Consider the following 21651-nt stretch of genomic DNA (forward strand, 5'->3'; position numbering starts at 1 on the left):
AGGGTCATTGGCGTGCACAATGCCCGATCCTCCGACAGAGGTCAAATAACACATTTGGGAATATGGATAGATGATCCAGAGGTCGCCTGGGTGTAGGGGGCCCTGGTAGAGGTCAGTTTTCACAGGATTCACAGCAACCTTTTTCACAGGACAATCAGGCAACAGGTGTGGATACTAGAAACTTTTTTGATCATCCTTCTGCCACTTACCTCTCTGAAGAACTTCCTTTTGATGAGATTCTGTTTCGCTAGGATTGCCCGAAGCAGGGTTTGGAACCACCGCCTATTCCTGTTAATCATAAAGGTCCCTACGTTGAAATGATAGTGGGAAATAGGAAACATCTATTCTTGATAGATTCAGGGGCACAGAAGTGTTCCATTGATCATTCTCACGTTCCAAACATTCTACTGTCAGGGCAAACTAACATTTCTGTAGGGTTTTCTGGCACACCAGTTGTCTGTCCGGTTTCTTCGCCGGTACCTTTTTCTTTAGGTCCCTTTGTGGACCATTGTCCATTCTTTTTGACTTCGAATTGTGGAGAGAATTTGTTGGGGTTGAATCTGTTGAAGGAATTAAATGTGGTAATTCATTGTTCTTCTGATGGAGTGCGTTTGACGATGTCACCACAGCAACTTTCTGTCTCTCAATTCTTGACCAGACCTTTGCCGCCGGAATTTAATGATGTTCCGGAGTGTTTGTGGGCAGGTGACGATGTTTTGCAATTGAACCTGTTAAAATTGTCTTGAAACATGGAGTAAAGCTGCCATGTATTCCACTGTATAAGATTTCAGTCGATGGCGAGCAAGCTTTGAAATGCATTGTCTCCGATTTTGTGCATCAAGGGGTGATTGAGGAAATTGCAGGTAGTTTGTGCAATAGTCCGATTTTGCCCGTGTACAAAAAAGGCGATAATGCAATTCCTTTTCGTTTCGTAATTGATTTGCGTGCCATCAATAAGATCGTTGCTCCACAATTTCCAATTGTGCCTGATGTGACGACGATATTGACTATGATCCCGGCTTCAGCTACTTACTTTAGTGTTGTGGATCTAAAGAATGTTTTCTTTAGTATTACTATACATAAGGACAGTAGATACCTGTTCGCGTTCACCTTAGGGGGGCGCTCGTTTACCTTTACCCGTGCACCGCAGGGTTACACGGAAAGTCCTAGCATTTATAGTAGGGCTTTGAAAGAGCAGCTCGATACCCTTGAGTTGCCCTCTACTTGTACACTGCTTCAATATGTTGACAACTTGCTTTTAGCTGCTGACTCAGAGAGCGCTTGCAAGGAGGGCACTGTGTTGTTGCTTATTCACCTGGCTAAACATGGACATAAAGCTTTGCTTAAAAAAAAATCAATATTGTTGTCAGGAGGTCGCCTATTTAGGCTATCTCCTGTCAAAGGAGGGAAGAAGGTTGACGCCTGAACGGATGAAAATCATTTCTAGCATGTCTGTCCCAAATACACAGAAAGAAGTTCGAGCCTTGATAGGAATAGCTTCTTACTTTAGGCAGTGGGTCCCCAACTTTTCACCAGAAGATGGGCATTTCTTCGCCATTGCCGTGGAACATGGACCACCAGTGTGCATTTGATTTGCTCAAGACTGCATTGTGTTCGGCACCGGTTTTGGGCACACCAAATTATGAAAAGGCCTTTGTGTTGTTTGTGCATGAATGTGATGGATGTGCTTTGGCTGTATTAACGCAGGAACATGGAGGGAAGAATAGGCTGTGCGGTTATTTTTCTTCCGCCCTTGATCCTGTAGCATGCACTTTGCCAAGATGTTTGCGAGCTGTCGCTGCTGCATCGGTAAAACAGAGTGAGGGAATGGTCCTAGGCCATGCTTTAACCCTGATGGTACCTTACTCTGTGGATGTTCTACTGAACAGAAATCAAACGCAACACCTCACTTCCGCACAGTTGACGAGATATGAATTGATCTTGTTTGCACCACACATACTAATTAAGAGGTGTTGTATTCTTAATCCGGCTGAACTCTTACCTTTCCCACAAGGTACTGCTTGCAGTGATGAAGAGTCACATGACTGCCTTTACATTACCGAACAAGAGACAAAGGGTAGAATTGATCTGAAAGATACTCCTTTGAACAAACCACAAGGGGGGCTGTTTTGCAACGGCTCCTGCTTCAAACTTCCGGATGGTACATCCACAGCTGCTTATGCAATCACTACATTGAGCACGGTCATGGAAACCAAGAGAATCACGTAAAACTCCACGCAGGCCGCAGAGATTATAGCATTGACCCGAGCCTGTGAACTTTCCAACGGGCTTACCGTGAATATATACACTGACAGTCAGTATGCCTTTGGGGTGGTTCAGAACTTTGAGAGACTTTGGTCAGAAAGAGGGTTCTTGACTGCACATGGTACAAAAATCCAGCATGGCCCCTTGATAGTACGGCTACTCTCAGCGCTTGCACTCCCTACTCAGCTAGCTATCATAAAATGTGCAGTGCATCAGAAGATTATAGATGATGTAGGAAAAGGGAACACTTTTGCTGATCAGATAGCTAAGCAGACTGACACTGATCTCTCTTCAGACATGTATACTTTAAGGGAGGCCACAAATGCCTGTACTATGGATGAGGGTATTGATTCCGTAAGGGATATCCAAGCTGATGCCACATTAGAGGAGTCTAAGAAATGGGCTGAGGGCTTGGGGAAACTTGATGATGATGGATGTTGGGTGGACAGAGTTGAAGGGAAGTGGCTACTTCCCGACGCGTACATTATGATGATGGTTGTTATGGCTCATGGTCCCACGCACATATGTGCTCGTAAAATCACAAAAATGTTGGAAAAAGTATGGGTAAATGATAAAATCTCTAAAGTAGCGGAACGCTTTATTCAGGAATGTTTGATTCGTTTGCAGCATAATGTGGGAAAGGGCACATCAACTCCTAGGGGTAGTTTTGGTCCTCCTTCTGTCCCCTTTGAGGTCATCCACTTTGATTTTATTGAAATGGAACGGTGTAATAATCTAAAGCATGTGTTAGTCGTCATCTGTGCTTTTAGCAAATGGGTTGAGGCTTTTCCTGGTAAAGACGCTACAGCCATGACCACTGCAAAGACTATGTTAAAAGAGTACTTCTCGAGATTCGGGCTACCAAGAGTCATCTGGTCGGACAATGGTACACATTTTATCGCTGCTGTAATTCTGCAGATATGTGCGGGATTGCAGATCGATAAACGGTTCCATTCAGCCAGACACGCTCAGAGTGCCGGACTAGTGGAAAGACACAACGGCATCATCAAAAACAAGCTCGCTAAGACGTGTGCCGGCACCGAACGGAAATGGCCGGACGCCTTACCGATCATGTTATTATCAATGCGGACAACTCCTCAAACTAAGACTGGGCTCTCTCCCTTTGAGGTTTTTATGGGGAGGCCTGCTAATATCTGTAACATTCCGAAATGTCGTTCTTTACGAGATGTTGAAAATTTACTTCTTTCAGATTACTATAGCCACTTGACTAAAAATTTGTATTTGATTTGTCACCAGGTCCAAGAGGCTTTACCTGTACGATACGAGGGCCCCGGTCACAGCATACGACCTGGGGATTGGATCCTCATAAAATCCTTCAAGCGATCTTCTTGTCTCGCACCTCGTTGGCGGGGCCGCTTCCAAGTCCTGCTGGTCACACAGACTACGGTGCGGGTGGCAGGGTGGAAGAATTGGATCTATGCGACACACACCAAGAAGATTCCACACCCAGTGCCATACGATACAAGAGAAGCAGAACCCCTCAACAGTACTGCAACCAATGATCCCGAAGCAGTAAATAGCATCGAAAGTGTGTTGGGGATTCTCCCTGATCCTGTGAGGTCTGGGGAAACAGCCATTTCATCCCCACACTATCCCACCATTTTGTTTTCGGAGGCGATCCCCAATTGTGCCTCTGACCTTGCTTCCGCTCATTTGCCGCTTCCAGTGGGAAGTGACGACTCGTTGTTCACGGATCAATCAGTACCAGGTGTCACAAGGTACAATCTGCGTTCAAGGAAATAGACTTACGGCACGGTTCGGCTGTGCGCTCAGAGAAGAAAAAAGTCATCAAGGGCTTGCCTTTTTGGCCCAATTAATTGTTTGTAAGGGGATTCTGTTGGCTAGGGTTTGTGGAAGGACTAAGAAAACGCTCGACCTGGAAGTCGCCAGCTAAGGACACTGGTGCTTTCGTTTGAAGATTACAATGCCTGCAACCGCTTCCGCTCGTACAGGACTGATAAGTGAATGTGAGACCAGCTATGAAAATGGACAATCCGTGACGTGGGCCCCGAAAACGTACTGCTGTCTTGTGATAATGTTAATTGGCTTTATAATAGTCATTGTTTTAGGCTTCTTGTATCTAGAAGAAGTACATCCGCTTGAGAATTTGTTACGGACTGAAAATGTACCTACTGTTTCAACTCCTTTCGTGCATCTCCACATGCTATATCCTAGAGACTCTCAGCATAGACAGAGATATCATAATAATACACTGTTACTCATCATGAATGCTACACATGCCATCTTTAACAAATCTAATTGTTAGGTCTGTTCACATTTACCACAACACGGGGACAAGGGGGTAGGTTGGTATATTCATCCTTTACCTTTGACAACTGCATCCTATACCTCGCTTAGGGCACTATTCTTTGGTCGCTGGAACGATAGCAACTCAGGGAACTTTGATGGGACTTATTTGAATCAGTTTGAAAAACGTGTTTTGACTCCCTTGGGATGCTCGCTCTTCGCAAATGGGAGTAAGCCTATTGTCGCTTCTATTAGGCCTTCTGATAGACTGTCCCGTCCTTTTCAATCTTTGATTTCTTTTAAGATGGCTCCTATAGGCAATAGGGATGCCACACCTCCTTCTTACACTGTTAACCATAGCCCCGATTCAGTTTCTTTCTGCATACAGAGGAATGGTACTCAGTCAATGGGTGATTTTAAAGGTTGTGCCAACGTTGCGAATTTGACTGGGGAGGACAGACCTTTGTATGTAGGCGAACCTGTCTACTTTGTTTGCGGTAGGGTAGCATTCCCATGGTTACCCAGGGATTGGCAGGGAACTTGTTCTTTAGGGATCCTGTTACCCGGGGTATTCATAGCCAGTACTGTAGAGGTTTCTAATGCTCGTCCACGGCGGGGCGAGGATGGTGACACTTCAACACAGATTCTGGGTGATGTAGCTAAGTCCTTTGTGCCATTTTGGGGACAAATAATGAACCCTGAGGATATCAGGAGACTAGCTAGAGTACTGGAGAGAACCATCAACCAGACCACTGACATACTCTACAATATTACTCTCAAACAGGAAGCAATAAGGTTAGTAGCACTTCAGAACCGAATGGCATTAGATGTCATCCTGGCTGAACATGGAGGGGTGTATAAATTAGTGGGGTCCATTTGCTGTATTTTCGTGCCAGATTCCTCCCCAACTATCTTCAAGGCAATACAGAATCTGCATGTCCTGAGTTCAGAAGTGCATGTTCCTGAGGGAAACTGGGATCTTAGCGCTTGGTTCTGGGACTTCTTGCGATCTTGGGCCTGGAAGCTACTTTCGGTCTTGCTGATCATCTTAGGAATTCTGCTGTTCCTTTGCTGTTGTATACAATGTCTTCCTGGTATATGTTCGATGTTAGGAGGATGTTGCGCACAGGCGATGGGTACATTAGGACATAAAGTATATGCCTCAGACAAGAACTCCAACAAATATGTGCTGAAAGAAATTCTAGTAACTGATTTAATGGCAATTGATATCTCCGATAGGGATTCAGGATGTATGGACGTTGAGACGTGGAGTTATTCGTAAAGTGACTAGAAGTAGTTTAGCGCTTGGCTTAGACCAAAAGGAGGGTTTGTCGAACGGGAAAACATATCATGCTTCCTTTATTGCATATATTGGCCTAAGCCCAGTCGCTCTGCGAAGAAATCTGCGTTGCAAGGTCCTGACCTTAGATCAGTTTTAGCCGCCATTTTAGATTCATCCGCCATTTTGATTCTCACTCCAAAGTCACCCTGTGTTCTAAGATGGTGGACAGTGTTGTTCTGCTTGTAACATGGTCGTCTTGACCTCTGCATACGAGTTAATGCTTAAACTGCCTACAGGCCAAATGTTAGGGTCATGTAATGAGACCTTGTCCTTCGTTGACCTGTGGATAGAGGATTACCTGTGCCAACGTTACTAATCCATGAATATATTATGCACAATACTGTTCGAGCATTTAATGTGAAGACTTGTTTGACTATATTGTATGAGAATATGTACAAAGGCTAATGTGGAATCCAAAGACATACTGTTGCTATTGTAACCTATTGGAGTATGTATTAAGGATAATCCGTAAATGTATAGATGCATAAATTAGCAATGAACTCGGCATGAACCCCTAGCCCAAGGAAATGGTTAACCTGCAAGTGGGCTGGACATCAGATTACATATTGTATAAAAGACACAACCATTCTGATGTACAGTCCCACTCACTTCACACACCAAACAGGGCTGGTATTCGCTGTGTTGTACTGAGGGCCTGATAGCTATCTGTTGTTTTGCCCTATGAAAACTGTTCAGTTGTAGAATAAAGATCTGTGTGTCTCTATAAACCCATGTTGGTGCATTTCCTTTTGGGGTACTCAGCCTCGATATTCTCTTTTTTACAACCCTATTTTAGCAACTTAGTATATGTGTGTACTTGGGTGATTAGTGGGAGTCACAACACGTGGTGTCAGTGGAGGAACAGATCCTCTAATTTTGCCTTTTGTTTTCAGTTTTTTGTTTTATGATGATGTTATTTTATGTTTTTATGTCAGTTTGTGTTGAACCAGTAAATGTTCAATTTATCTAAATACGAAAAAACTGAACATGCATGCAAATTATAAGCATAAAAATCATGAAGATAAGTTCGAAAAGGAAGTAAAAAAAGATAAATAGGTCAAAAATACAGAGTTCCAAAATCTTTTATTGTTCATTAATTGAAATTAGTTATTTGAAATCATTACTAATGATGCAAAATGTTGGGTACACCCCTGTATAAAATGGAAATCTATGCCGATGAAAATGCAGGAGCATTTGTATGGCAGAGAGGAAGGGAAGCGGCTGAAACACTAGTTGCGTTCTGCCCCTCCACTCCATCATAAAAATGCATCAAGGCTTTTACGCCTTTCATTCACGCAACGCCACATACACGCGTGACCACCAGTATGTTCAGGGTCCTGGCAAGCTTCCCTAGCAGGTACAAAATAGGCAAGTTCAGTGCAAGTCCTGTGCAAGCAGGTACTTGCGCATTATGTCACAGCCAGTGTAAGTTTCCCGTCACAAATATGCACAAGCACAGCAATAGCAGATCAATTGATTGCAAGGGCCTGTGCAGAGTGCACTGAAATGGGTGCATTTCTGGCACAAACAGGATCAGTGCAAACTTCACTAATGACAGCATGTGAAAAGCCATTGCAGGTCTCCCTCCTAAACTAGTACAGATGCAGCATGGTCAGAGCCAGGGTAAGCATTGAATGCATTTTTTTGGGTGGCAAAGGGTTAATTTGTATTGTGGGGGGGTTTAAAGGTTCAAAAACAGGGGTTTGCGGGAGTTGGGGGGCCCAAACAAAAAAAAAGCCCAAACAAAAAAATAAATAAAAAAATGCATCCAATGCTAATTTATTCGATGCAAATGCTTTAGATGGAAAGAATTTGATGCAATTACTATAAACCATCTATAAAAGATAAATGGCGCAGCCTAGGTAGTGACAGTGCACATTTCACTTGCAAAGAACAGGTACAGCATGATCTCTAGATACATGCAGCCTACTATCGCCCATACATGTTCAGAACTCCTTTTTTTTATGACCCTCTAACCCAATCAGCAGCTCTTGCCATTGATCATGTGCTGACCGGGGAGTGGGGCAAGTACCAGGGGTGCACTGTGCAAACTTGCCTGCTGTCTACTCTCTGTCTCGTCAAAAGCTCATTACCAAATTTACCAGGTTGTGGGTGGAAGGGCGAGATGAAGAAGATGGGGTGGTAAGAGCAGTAGTTGCTGACCTGAACAACACACACACACACACACGAGTATGGCCCATTGCAAAAAATCTCCACTCCCAAGTCTGCCCACTGTCTCGGGAGGATAGCTCAGGGGCAACGCGCTCGCCTTGGAAGCAAGACGGCGCAGAGCAGCACAGGTTCGGTCCCTGAGTCCGCGCTTAGAAACCTCTGAGTATTAAGCAAGTTATATGTAACCAATCATAATCAGTAAGCCCACTAGCCAGTCTCGAGCTGTCCAATGAGGTGGGAGGGGACAGCTAGGGAGCAGGTTCTAAGCCTGCAGGTGAGTGCAGGTTGGCTGGAGAATATGTGGCTCTTTGGAGCACAAGTGCACTGCAGGCAAAGTGCCATCGGCGTCCTCTAAGATAAATAGAAACCCCCAGTGGGTCATAAGTTTCTCTAGCACTGCTTTTAAGTGACATCAATTTGGAGTGTCAGACCTTTTTTCCATTATCAAATTGCTAGTATGACCTTCCAAGTTTGACCAGCATTTTAGCATTAGAAGGCATGCATAAAAACAACAGGTTGAGTGCTATGCATTTACCCATAAAATGCAAATATTCTCAACCAGCATGCTCATCTTGAATTTAAAACCTGCACTGAATATAAATGGACTATCAAAGACAGAAAGACAGAAAGGCTTGACCAGTACAGTTCATTATTGTGTTGAAAGTAAGCACAGAAAATTGCAAATTAATTGGGCATCTTCCTTAACCTTCCAAGAAATGCTAGATAATGGTTGCAGCTGTGAAATCACACAAATAAAAAAAGAATTCAACCTTCAAATATAGTGTGTGCCAAAAATAAAGTCTATTTATTCATGTTAATGTTAATGTTAAAAGTATTTGTATCGCGCACCGTCACCAACGGAGTTGGTCTCCAGGTGCTCTGGCGGATCTGTAAACAAGAAGGCAGGGTGGGTTAATAAGGTGAAGAGGGAGTAGGATAGTGAGAGAAGTGGTGTCCTGTTGGCGGCTTCAGTTCAGTATACACCGTGCGCTGAGCTTTGGTGCGAGTATCGGATCGATGTCAGGCCTTGTGTGCTGTTAGTGCGGCTTATGTGTTATTTGTTTGTTGTTGCAGTGTGGTGAAGTGCGTGCAAATTGCTGTGCGAGAGGTGGTTGTGTAGTTTTTTGTATGGGTTAGTTATGCAGAGGTTTTGAGCTTTTTTGGTTAGTGTGTTATATGTCTCGCAGATGACCTTCGAAATTTGGCTGAATGCCCAGGGTTAAGAATCCCGTATGGTGGGGCAGAGACCCTGGTCTCACAAAACACTACGTTTCACCATACAATAGACAAAGATGGAGGCTATACCTGGATTGAGAGTCCTGGAAGGCACTGGTTCCACAGTAAGTGGATTTCCGCATATGCTAGAGACAGATGGAGGCTACACCTGGATTCAAGGATTCTTTAGAGTGGGGGAGAGGCTTAGGTTTCACAATGCATTACACCATATAGTAGACATTGATGGGTGCTATACCTGGATTGAGTGTCCTGTGTAGCGGGAGAAAGGCGAAGGTTCCGCAGTGAGTGGGTTTTAACATATAATAGACAGAGATGGAGGATACACCTAGATTTGAGAATCCTGTAGAGTGGATGCGACTCAGGCTAATGTTCGCATTTCTAAGTGTGGCGCTTGCTAACATTCACAAATCTATCTAGATGCGACGCAGGCTGATGTTCACAATTCTATCTAAACGTGGCAGATTAAGTAGTTTTAAAGTTGAGTGAATAAATATGCATTATTGGTGTCATAAGTGGATTATAAATAGGCCACGAATCACAGAGAGAATAAATCCCTGAAGAAGACCTGTATACTTATGGGTCGAAACACGTGTTGGCTAAGTACTAAAACACAAGTGGACTAAGAGCTCAAGCGACCTTGTTGAATTTGATTGTATGTGTTAACTATAGGATACTTGGTTACATAACACTTTATATGCTGTATCTGTGGAACAAGACTGCCAACATGGGCAGCTGCTCAGGATAACCCCTCAAGAGTCCCAGGCCCATTTCAACGGAAAAAGTTGAAAGGCACTGACACCGTCCATGCTCAGACCCAAGGCTGGACCTGGTAGGTAGTACAGGCATCGCTTATAGGGTGGCATGCAGCACCCCCTTCTTGGCCAGCAGCACAGACAAGGGCTTGCCTTAGAATAGTAGGAAAGGATAGATCCCGGCAATGTCTGCCTAGGCCTCAGTCGTAATAACGGTGCTGGTATGAAAATGCAGGGTAACACGCTGTTCCTCGCACAGGCAATGGTGGCAGTGTGGAGCCAGGAGTCCACGCGGAAGGTTGTGTTCATTATGTGCCAGACCCTGTGAACCAATGAGGGCAGTGCACAATGGATTGGGCCTGAGGCTGAGCTTGCCTTCCATTATCAGCGATTGTACATGTCAGACGATTGTGGGGTTTAGTCAGTGCTTTAAGTGGTATGCAAAATTGAGCTGGGGCTCTTACAGGGGTGTAGCTAAAAAGGGGCATGGCCTGGCAGGGGGTCGGGCCGCAATTAAGAGGCAACACTTTCCTGACATGAATGCCGACTCTTAGGCCATTCTCCTTTTTGACCATGTCCCTTTAAAAGCCCCGGCTCCATTAAGCAAATAGGGCAGTGGACTAACAGGCAGCATTCAGGTAAGTATTGTTGATTAATTGTGGAACGAACCCCTGCTAGGCACCCCCTTGCATCGATCATGACCCTCGCACTGGGGTGCAACGGTGATGATCCCTGCAATTCTACTTAAACGGTTGCCTGGCGGGGTTAGACACAAAGGAAGAAAAGGCTTTTTTTTTCTAAAGCCTGAATCTCACTTATAGACACGAGCTTCAGGCTAGAAAAAAATACCTTGGCTTCTAGTGGGATGGGGTTGCCAAGGGACTTTAGGGAGACCCGGCAGAGCCCTGTCTGAAACACAATTTTTCGGAGACTGCCAGGGCTCCGCCCGGCTGGCCCCGCCCCACTTAAAGTCCTGCTTCATGATGGTGGAGCCCCATTTAACATCAGTTGTTTGGACTTGCTGCAGTGTTCCTCTGGACGTGCAAGTCAAAAAGAATAAGAACTGCGGCACAAAAGATGCATGAACACAAAGTTAGTGCTTTGGTACTGGGCCTTGTGCTCATGCGCCAGGGTCGTCTTTTTTCCGTCATAATGCGTGTTGGGTGTGTTTATACCATAGAATGTGGAGCACCATTACAGCCAGTGACTGCTCGAGATAACGCTGCTGAGCACAAAAGCCATGTCTTTCAGTTGGAGGAGGTATTGCTCTAAACATAACAGACTGAAGACCTCCCTCTTAAACAGAAGCCCACCTTGAACTTGGACAAATTCATGGCGCCGCTTTTAACGCTAAGCCTGGTTTGAACCCTGTGAAGCTTGAGTTCTCACTCTCAACAGGAAGACACACACACGCGCGTGCGCGTTAACCCCTGCAGCCGTACATTTGCCTTTACTGCCAATTATTCTTTGCGCATGCACCCCAATGCATTACTCCTTATCCCCACAAATTGGCATGACACAGAATTTCAAATGGCAATCTTGGCCGCAGTTTTATTTCCATGACAACAGAATTATTTGTACACATTTGTGAACTTCATTCTGTCCGTGTGGCGCTTGCTTGCCGGATTTCCTTTGCTTCCCCCTATACTTGGTATAGTAGGCCCCCAACTCCCCCGACCCATTGTACCTGTTCCAATCCTGCCCGTGCAGGTGTCCGTGGGTGGGGAGAGCGCCGTTTGTTTTTGGGGGAAGCTGAGCCTTATTTGTTCCTACCAGACGCCCCCGCCGTTTAGGCCCCCAAGAGGCGCTGGTCCGGAAGAGCGAAGACCCATTCCGTTTCCTTCTGGCTCGTCCGGAGTCTATCATTTGTGCTTGGTTGCCCAAACACCGCCAACTTGTCACATCCTGGCCTGGGTGTCCTGCGACAGCAACACCCCAGGTCTCCTGCTCTTTTGCTTGTATTTCGTGGGTGGGTGGGTGGAAAACGAAATTTCTTCCATCTGCGAGGCGGCGACCGGGTCCCAGTGCAGGAGCGAGATGCCTGGCACCCCGGTCCCGCCTGCTTAAATCCTGATGCCCCCGCCCATTTTCTTTTGTTCTGCCCTTCGCGGGCTTTTGGGCCATTAGGCCCTTGGCGCCTTTCCGCCCCTCGCCTTTTGACCCCCAGGGGATGGTTCCAGGTCTTGGCGGCATGACACCGCAGGGGTTAACCTGCTGCCTCCTCCATTTTTAGCTGATTTTTCCGTCGTCAGCTCCATAACCCCTGCAGCCGTACATTTGCCTTTACTGCCAATTATTCTTTGCGCATGCACCCCAATGCATTACTCCTTATCCCCACAAATTGGCATGACACAGAATTTCAAATGGCAATCTTGGCCGCAGTTTTATTTCCATGACAACAGAATTATTTGTACACATTTGTGAACTTCATTCTGTCCGTGTGGCGCTTGCTTGCCGGATTTCCTTTGCTTCCCCCTATACTTGGTATAGTAGGCCCCCAACTCCCCCGACCCATTGTACCTGTTCCAATCCTGCCCGTGCAGGTGTCCGTGGGTGGGGAGAGCGCCGTTTGTTTTTGGGGGAAGCTGAGCCTTATTTGTTCCTACCAGACGCCCCCGCCGTTTAGGCCCCCAAGAGGCGCTGGTCCGGAAGAGCGAAGACCCATTCCGTTTCCTTCTGGCTCGTCCGGAGTCTATCATTTGTGCTTGGTTGCCCAAACACCGCCACGCCACTGAGTGGGTTCTCGCCCACTGTGGCTCCCCTTCTTCCTGTCTCCTTCTCCCCTTCCAGTAACTTGCTAGAGATGTCCCCGAAAAAAGAGCTCCGTTTCGTTCGTGGACAAGTTTTCCACCGTCCGATAGGAAGTACTCGGGTGTTTCCCCATCACTCAAGCCATGCCTATTCTGATCGGGAACCCCTGCCCTTGTAATTTTGCAACACCCCCCCTCAGCTTCCTTCTTCCCTTCTCAACTACTGCCTGGCTCTCTGCCCCCTTCCCTTGCGCCGGGGGAATCCCTTCCGACCCTACAGTTTCGCCCAACTGTGCTGCTATTTCCTGCAATGATCTCGTAATGTCCTTCAGCCGGACACCCCTCCCCAGGCTGGTCAGGTCGTTCCCTCCCAAGAGTATTACCAACCCTCTGGTTTCTGCCGCCTACTCAGCAATTTCCATAGCTGCCCCTCTAGCTGCGCCCACTTCATCCCTGGCACCCCGTGCCACTCCCTCTTGCCTCGCCGGCCATCGGCGCCTCCCACCGCCGAGTCCAGCTCGCCCTAGCCTTTGAGATGCATGCGCGCCCCACTACCTACACGGTACGTTTCCTCCTTCCTAGTGCTGCTGTGAAATGACAAAAGGAGGGAACGGCATGGTTAACTTATATTTTGCGGGCCTGATATCGTTTGTAACATCCTGAAGACCATCTCCCCCACTTTTGATGTCTTCCGGCCATGCCTGCTCGGGGCACCTCTGCCCCTACCACCTTTCCATCTTGCTCCACCTTAGCCAGGGTGGGCCAGCTCTGGGACACCTCTGCCCCTGCCACCTTTCCACCTTGCTCCGCCTTAACCAGGGCGGGCCTGCTCTGGGACACTTCTGCCCCTACCACCTTTCCATCTTGCTCCACCTTAACCAGGGTGGGCCAGCTCTGGGACACTTCTGCCCCTACCGCCTTTCCATCTTGCTCCACCTTAACCAGGGTGGGCCAGCTCTGGGACACCTCTGCCCTTGCCACCTTTCCCCCTTGCTCCGCCTTAACCAGGGCGGGCCTGTTCTGGGACACTTCTGCCCCTACCACCTTTCCATCTTGCTCCACCTTAACCAGGGTGGGCCAGCTCTGGGCCACTTCCGCCCTTACCACCTTTCCATCTTGCTCCACCTTAACCAGGGTGGGCCAGCTCTGGGACACTTCTGCCCCTACCACCTTTCCATCCTGCTCTGCTCCACCTTAACCAGGGTGGGCCTGCTCCGGGACACTCCTGCCCCTGCCACCTTTCCAACTTGCTCCTCACTCTGCACCCGTGATAGGTTCCTCACCACTTTTATTCAGCAAAAGCTCCCCAACCAATTTAACCTTGCTCTGCCTGCCCTTGCAAGAGTTACCCTGTTGGGAGAGCGCCATTCCTGGCAGGTGAGGTTGAGCTGAATTCCTTTTGCTTGATTTTCAGAACCACTTTGCCTCCTTTGCCCCTTCTCTCACTCTTATCCCTTCCTATACTTTAAAGTAAGGATCTACCTTTCCATATTCCTTATGTTGGCCCACTTCCCCTGGCCCTTACTCCTTAACGGGTTGCTTGAGTTTTGATCTTGATATAGCCCACCGATACTTTAAATGGGAGGTTCCCCATTCCTTTGTCATGTCCGGCACCACGGATGGAAATGATGACTAGATCCCCCTTTCCCATGCAGTTTATGGAAATGAATGTTGACCCCTGACCATCCATTCCTAACTTTGGCGATCTCATTAGCACCTGTGTCAACCGCCTGATGCTTCATTCCTGCTCACGTTCCCTTGTTCCCCACTTAACAAAACTGGCATCACCAACTTACCCACAGTGCCCCTTCCCTAGTTCGTAGGGTTATTTGGCATCTGCAATGTTTGAGGTATTTATAACATATTTAATACCCAGCCGTTTCACTGAGCGGACCTGGTGCCCGAACCTGGTCTGCTTCGTGTCGTCTTGCCCTCCAAGCGAGATAATAATTCAGCACTTACCCAGTGCTATGAACCCTCAGGTATCTGAACGCTGCTGTTTGTCACTGAGAGGCTGGGTTTGGCCCTGCCGAGATTCGAACTTGTGTGAGCAGGTTCCGTACCGGTGTCAGAGCGGGTGGTTACCCTGTTATGCAGTTCCAAAAACGGTGCCGGCCTCCCATGGAAGCTCGGCCCCCGCACCGCAGTTCATAATGCAGAAAGCTTCTCAACCCGGGCCTTGCAATCCCTGCTCACATTCACCAGCCCATTCTGACCAACGTGCACCAAACCGCAATATTCCATGTACTTCCCCCTAGCCGTTCGCACATCGTATCCACCCTTTGCCACTATAGGTCAGTTCAACCCAAAATTATGTGCACTACAGATTGAATCAATTGTTTACTTGCCAAATGCGGCGCAGGGCCTGACTCCCCCACCAGAACCCTCCTGTACCATTGTAACTGCTGGCCGCTACCGTGCCCTAACCATATATAGTGTATGTCCCTACTAGCTTAATATTGACTCAGGGCAATTACAGGACTTCTGACTATTACCGTGAAGCCGTTCCCTACTTCCACCTCAGCGCCCTAGGTGTAGCACTTCCTCCAGACCCCGGCCCTCCTAACTTGGTAGAGCCCTTCCCTTCCAACCTGTCTAGCTTCTGCCCACTTCTGCAATAAACCAGCAGTGGTAGGGGACGGCGGGTAATGACCTAAAACTAGTGAGATATTCCTTGGCCGATCTCAGGTCTGCATCATACCCCTGTGTTCCCGCCTATCCATGGGTTGAAAACCCCCTGTACCATCCTACTGTTTCCACCCCAAGGCCCGGTTTCGCTTTGCCCCACTGTATTGTGGCCTTTGAAATCTGGGGGACAGATGGGGGTGGCACCCCCGGACTAACCCGCCTGGCAGCGAACGCAAGCCCCTCTGAATGCGTTCCCCTCTCTTCGCTTGTTCTCCTATCAATGCATAGATGGCACGGCGGCCGTACTTTCCAACCGCCCCTGCGGCCATGCGCGTCTCCCAAAGTGCGCGACATGTGTCCACACAACCAGTGCTTTAAATAACCCCCTTTTCCCCCAAGACTACCTGTGCCTTCAATTATCCCATTTAACATTAAATTAACCTTAAGATTCCATGTTCTTCCCACTAGCCGCTCGCACATCGTACCCTCCCCTTGCCACCATTGGTCAGTTCGACCCAACATTACGCGCACTACAGACCGAAATTGTTTCCTTTCTTTTTATCATACTATGGTGGTTGCAACGTTTAGTTTTGCTAGGCGGTTGGTTGCTCGATGACAACCATGCCTGCTACTTGGAGGTCCCTGCGACCACTCCTTTGCTGGGAGCCCGTTTAATTTGTGTTAATCCCCCCCGCCGCTCTCGTGTGCAACTTTATGCACTTTCCCCTCCAAAACGGGCGGGCGGCCAACACACTGAACTATCTTCCCCGCCAAAGCCCCTGACGCACAAACTTATGCCGAATAAAATTGTTGTGCCTGTGCACCACATTGGATGGATCACTGAGCGACGCAGTTCACAAGCTATGCACGCCTTCTAAAGAAGCACATGGCCCCTTCTCATTCCAGTTCCTGGCAATACCCCCCTTGGTGTCCCTAGTGAGGCGTGTTGTCCGTCCCCATCTTGCCACGCTGGTGAGCTTCCCACCACCGCTTAGGCGTCCCCACCGGTTGGGGGAAACAGGCGTGTATAAACCAAGACATAGTAACGCCCATGGGGTCCTCTCCCTGCATCTCTGCCCGTGTGTGTTATCCGACCCACGAGGGGATCTTTAACCTTAAATAACCAATGGGCGCAGGCGCCAAGTCATTCTCATGAATCATACTTAATTACAAGTGTCCCATCACTGCAGTGGTTGTACTAACACACCCCTTGCCCATGCCCGCTTAAATTCGCCAGAAACGATGGCATGGTGCCAAGGAACTACTTCAGGGAACTACCAGCCGCCTTCCCTGCGCGTGGCAAGAGACGGGCCCAAATTGCGGTCTGGAGAAGACAAAACTTCTGCGTTTATATCACGCTACGCCTCTGGGTATCCAAGTGTTGCTTATTATTACCCACGGTGTGTGGAGCTCATTTGACGACCTCAAAAGGATGAAAGGCTGACTTTGTCCCTGCCGAGATTCGAACCTGCGTTAGCAGGATCTGCACCGATGTTAACGCGAGCGCTCTACTCGCTGTGCCACTAGACCGGTCTCATACCAGAGATATGGTCTGATGCTATACGGCGGCCGCCTGAACTCGAACATCCCCGCAACTCTTATCCTCACATTTAAATGCACCCGAATAAGAATTTGCTAATATACCAGGCGCTTGGCGAAGGGAGACAGAGTACGATGCCAAAAATCCCCCCATGCCTTTATAATCACGCACATCGCACGCCTTTCCTGTCCCCCCTATTTGCATTTCTTGACAACCGTCGCCCATACCGCTCCAAACTGTATGCAAAATTACCCTCTACGCCACCTCAACAAGCACAGCCATAAAGGCGACATCCCACCGTCATTGCACATTCCCCTGTTTTCCTCACGCACCTGGCCTCGAAGCAAATATGAGCCCGACGTGATTGAACACGCAACCCTCTGAACTGGAGTTGGCCGCGCTACCATTGCGCCCGGAGTCCTTACTTTAACACAAAGCGCACTCCTGCGCTCCCGCCCCGACTGTTAACTTTAATAACATTATGGTGCACACCGCCGGTCCTCCAGTGCCAACCGTTGCCATGCTGAAACTGATCCCCCATTATTTCCAAGCCACCGGATTGCCTGTTAGCTGTTGAAACCAGCCCTCCCTTCATCCTGATCCTGCCATACCTGCAGCAGAATCCCACTTTCGGCAGAGTCCCACCCTGCTCTCTATTCGCCCTGCTCCTTACCCGACGCTCCTTCATTCCTGCCACGGCGATCCCGACGCTCCTTCATTCCTGCCACGGCTTCATTACTGCTACGGCGATCCTCCTTCGCTGGAACCTGCCATCACCGGAACCTTTCTACCTCTGCCACGGCCCACAGCAACACATCCTCACCAACCACGGCAACACCAACCGGTCCAACGAAATTTCTTCCATCTGCGAGGCGGCGACCGGGTCCCAGTGCAGGAGCGAGATGCCTGGCACCCCGGTCCCGCCTGCTTAAATCCTGATGCCCCCGCCCATTTTCTTTTGTTCTGCCCTTCGCGGGCTTTTGGGCCATTAGGCCCTTGGCGCCTTTCCGCCCCTCGCCTTTTGACCCCCAGGGGATGGTTCCAGGTCTTGGCGGCATGACACCGCAGGGGTTAACCTGCTGCCTCCTCCATTTTTAGCTGATTTTTCCGTCGTCAGCTCCATTCCTGTTGCAGTTTCAGCAGCCTGGGCGTGTGGTTTGAAGTCATTTCCTGTTGGGTAGATGTTAGATTTCAGCAGCTCTCAGAGTTGAGGAAAGGAAGAAAATTAAGATTATTCAGAAATAACAGATATGGCAATCGAAGACATCATGTGTTTTTTGCAAAGTATTGAATGGTGGGGTACCAGTAATAGCTAACTGCAACACCAGTTTGATAAACAGTCGTATTCGCATTTCAAAGGGGCTAAGGGCGGAATGGTCAAATGACATGAACTAGTAATCCGTAAATCAACAATCGTTCCACACTAATTCATGTTTTCAGAACGGTTAACAAAATTCTTAACTACACACTTTCATTGTTTTTAGTTTGGGCTATAAGGTGATGTAACAGAAAGCACAGCCATGCGCACTCGCCATGGTAACAGGCACAGCTCACAGGAAGATAACACAAACCTAAGACGACTGTAATGCGGACATTAGTGTTGTTGTGTGTTGGTCTAGTTCTTTGTGTCAGAGAACGTCGTGACCTCGTTATGACGCCTCTGTAATAAAAGGGGCTCTGCTGGCAACTTGTGTCTGTGTGGTCTTTGTGTGGATGGGTAGCCCCGTGACCGTGGCCTAGCTGGCGATGTTGCGTAGGTGCCCCCAGTGTAACCGCCTATGTTGCTGGGGTGCCCCCAGCCTAGATGTCCCTGCCCCGTGATCCGGGTGCCGCTGGGTGTCCCCGGCATTGTTCAAGCAGCAAGGATGCCGCTGTCCTTTCTGCACAGTGCTCGTGTGCCCGCTGGGAAGGACATGCTGAGCGGCACAATGGAGGTCCATCACCAGTGAGTGCCAGGGAGGGGCATACAGCGGCAGGAACGTGTGGGTTTGGCCAGTGTATGCAACCACGGGCTGCCACCCCATTTGGACACCCCTGTTGCCATCAATAACCCCAGAAGGTACTGGCCACCCACGGATCACTGATAACCATACAAAAGGTCTCCCCACAAGGGGTCAGGACACCGGCGGCACTGTCACTGAATAGTCCACGTCATCCAACCGCACCAGCCACAATAAGCATCTGGCACAGCATTTGTCATGGCGGAGGATGACAATGAGGGCATCTGTCGAGGACAGCTAGCGCCACTGCACCACTTTGACACAATGGGTTCACCTGCCAGTTTGGGACCCCGATGGACAGCCTGGGTAGAAAACCTAGAGCTATACTTCGAGGGGATGGAGATCAAAGATGCAGTGAAGCGCCCAACACTTCTGTACTCCGCCGGACTGGCCATTCAGAGGCTATTCAAGACATTAAGGCCCAGAGATCAGTCATACGGTGCAGCCATTGCAGCCCTGAACGAGTACTTTCGACCCATGGTTAACGGGGACTACGAACAGTTCAGGATGAGGTGTGCGAGGCAGGAGGAAGGGGAGAGCCTCAATGCATACCATGGGAAGCTGCGTGGCATTGCACTGTCCTGCGACCTGGGAAACTTCGAGGGGGATGAGATCAGAGCGCAGATCATCTACGGCTGTAGCTACTCGAAGCTACGCAAACAAGTCCTGAGGGACCCGACGCTTACCCTCGATCGAATACTAGACCTCGGCCGGGCCCAGGAACTGGCAGAGGTGCGGGCCTCAGTGATGGACTCCTCCAGAATCCACCTCAAGTTGGAGACCCCCATGCAGCAAGTAAATATCGAGGAGGTGGCAGCTGTCGGCAAGTGGCAAGGAGGAAAACCGATGAGGAGGGGAGACTGGCCAAGGAGAGACCCAAATGCCAGAATATGTCATCAGTGCGGGTGGGATCTTCCACATCCGCAGGACTGCCCGGCCAAAGGACACATCTGTGGAAGGTGCAGGAAAGGAGATCACTTCGCACGGGTGTGCCTCGCCCCAACTCCAGCCAGCATGGTGGGGACATTGGGGGGGGAATGAGTCAAAGGAGAGATAGACCCCCAGAGTGGCGGCGGTTCAGGTGGCGGAGGGTCCCAGAGGAATACAGTATGATATGGGAGAGGAGGAAGATGAAGAAAATGTATTCTTTTTGTCCTGCAGCAGCGTCAGTGGCCAGTTTGATCCCAGGATCTTCTGAGTTCAAAGAGCCCATCGTCAGTGCGGACTGGAACACACCTATTTGTTTGCAGTGTTAAACATTTAAGTTTTCAGTAGCTATTAGATGGTGCTCAGACTGGAATGCACCCAATGTTTGCTGTGATGATGTAGGGGCACAGTGGGCGCGCGGACTAGAATGCACCAAGTGTAACCCAGAAGAAGGTTCCGTTTGTAGTGGGATGATTTTTGTTTGTTTATAATAAAGATGGGATGTTGTGTGTTGGTCTAGTTCTTTGTGTCAGAGAGCGTCATTACCTCGTCATGACGCCTCTGTAATAAAAGGGGCTCTGCTGGCATGCACAAGACAGTGCAGCAGAGCCCCAGGAAGCGGCAACTCGTGTCTGTGTGGTGTTTGTGTGGATGGGTTGCCGTGTGACCGTGGCCTAGCTGCCGACGTTGCCTGGGTGCCCCCAGTGTAACCGCCTCCGTTGCTGGGGTGTCCCCCAGCCTGGATGTCCCTGCCCCGGTGATCGGGTGGTGCTGGGTGTCCCCGCAATTGTTGAAGCGGCAAGGACGCTGCAGTCCATTGTGGTGTAGGGTGCTCCGACACGGACTGTGGCCCGCCCTGGTGACCAGAGACGGGCCTTCTACAAGTGTTATGTCCTGGTCTGGGGGGCATCCAGACCAGGCGGACCAAGGCTGGGGGCACCCAGCAACAGACAGGCTACGGTCACACAACAGTACCAAGGACAGGGATCACCCTGTTCATGTCGGGATAACCCGACTTGGGATCTTGGCTGGGAGCATCCAGCAGATAGCTCCAGACTGGGGCACCCAGTCAGCCCAGGAGCATCCGGGCCCATCCATGGCCTGGGGGCACCCAGGCCAGCACGTGACACAGCCGGTGTTTCCCAGCAGGGGCACCAGCCTCTCCGAGTAGAGTTGCCCAGCAGGGGCTCCATCATGACAGCTTAACATGGTGAAGCGGCGTTGCCCAGCAGGGGCACCGCCTCGTTGTGTAGGGCCATCCGTGGTAGGCCATATGCCTGCTACGCAGTGCGCCACGCTGCAAGGATGACATAGCAGACGGGAGTCTGATACTTAGCAAGACTGAAGAGCGGGAAGCCGCTCATTACTTTTTATTAAGACTAGTCACGTGGCTCCTGCCACGAGCTCCTGGGAGATACCATGCTCCCAGGAGCGGTGACACATTACACTCCTCTTTTTTCACGAGGAACAAACAAAATGACAGATTTCACTGGACATGTACACACATCGCAAACATCAATACTTTGGGACAGTAGGTGCAAACACGAAATACATACATGAGATCACAATCAGTACATATCCATGTTGGGGTTTCCTCACAGTATCACAGGACCCTTTATTAACCTGGGTGAGTGAGGTCTAAGGCCACTGAACGGAACCAATGAGAGCTCCTGGCACCACATAAAGCACTCCATTCATACGGATGTTCACAATTTTACATTGCCCACTGACTGGGCCATTTTAAGTAAGTCCAGGTTTGCAGCCTCCCATC

The sequence above is a fragment of the Ambystoma mexicanum genome, chromosome 3p, assembly GCF_040938575.1.
Source record: "Ambystoma mexicanum isolate Mex_15411 chromosome 3p, UKY_AmexF1_1, whole genome shotgun sequence".
Lineage (NCBI taxonomy): Eukaryota > Metazoa > Chordata > Amphibia > Caudata > Ambystomatidae > Ambystoma > Ambystoma mexicanum.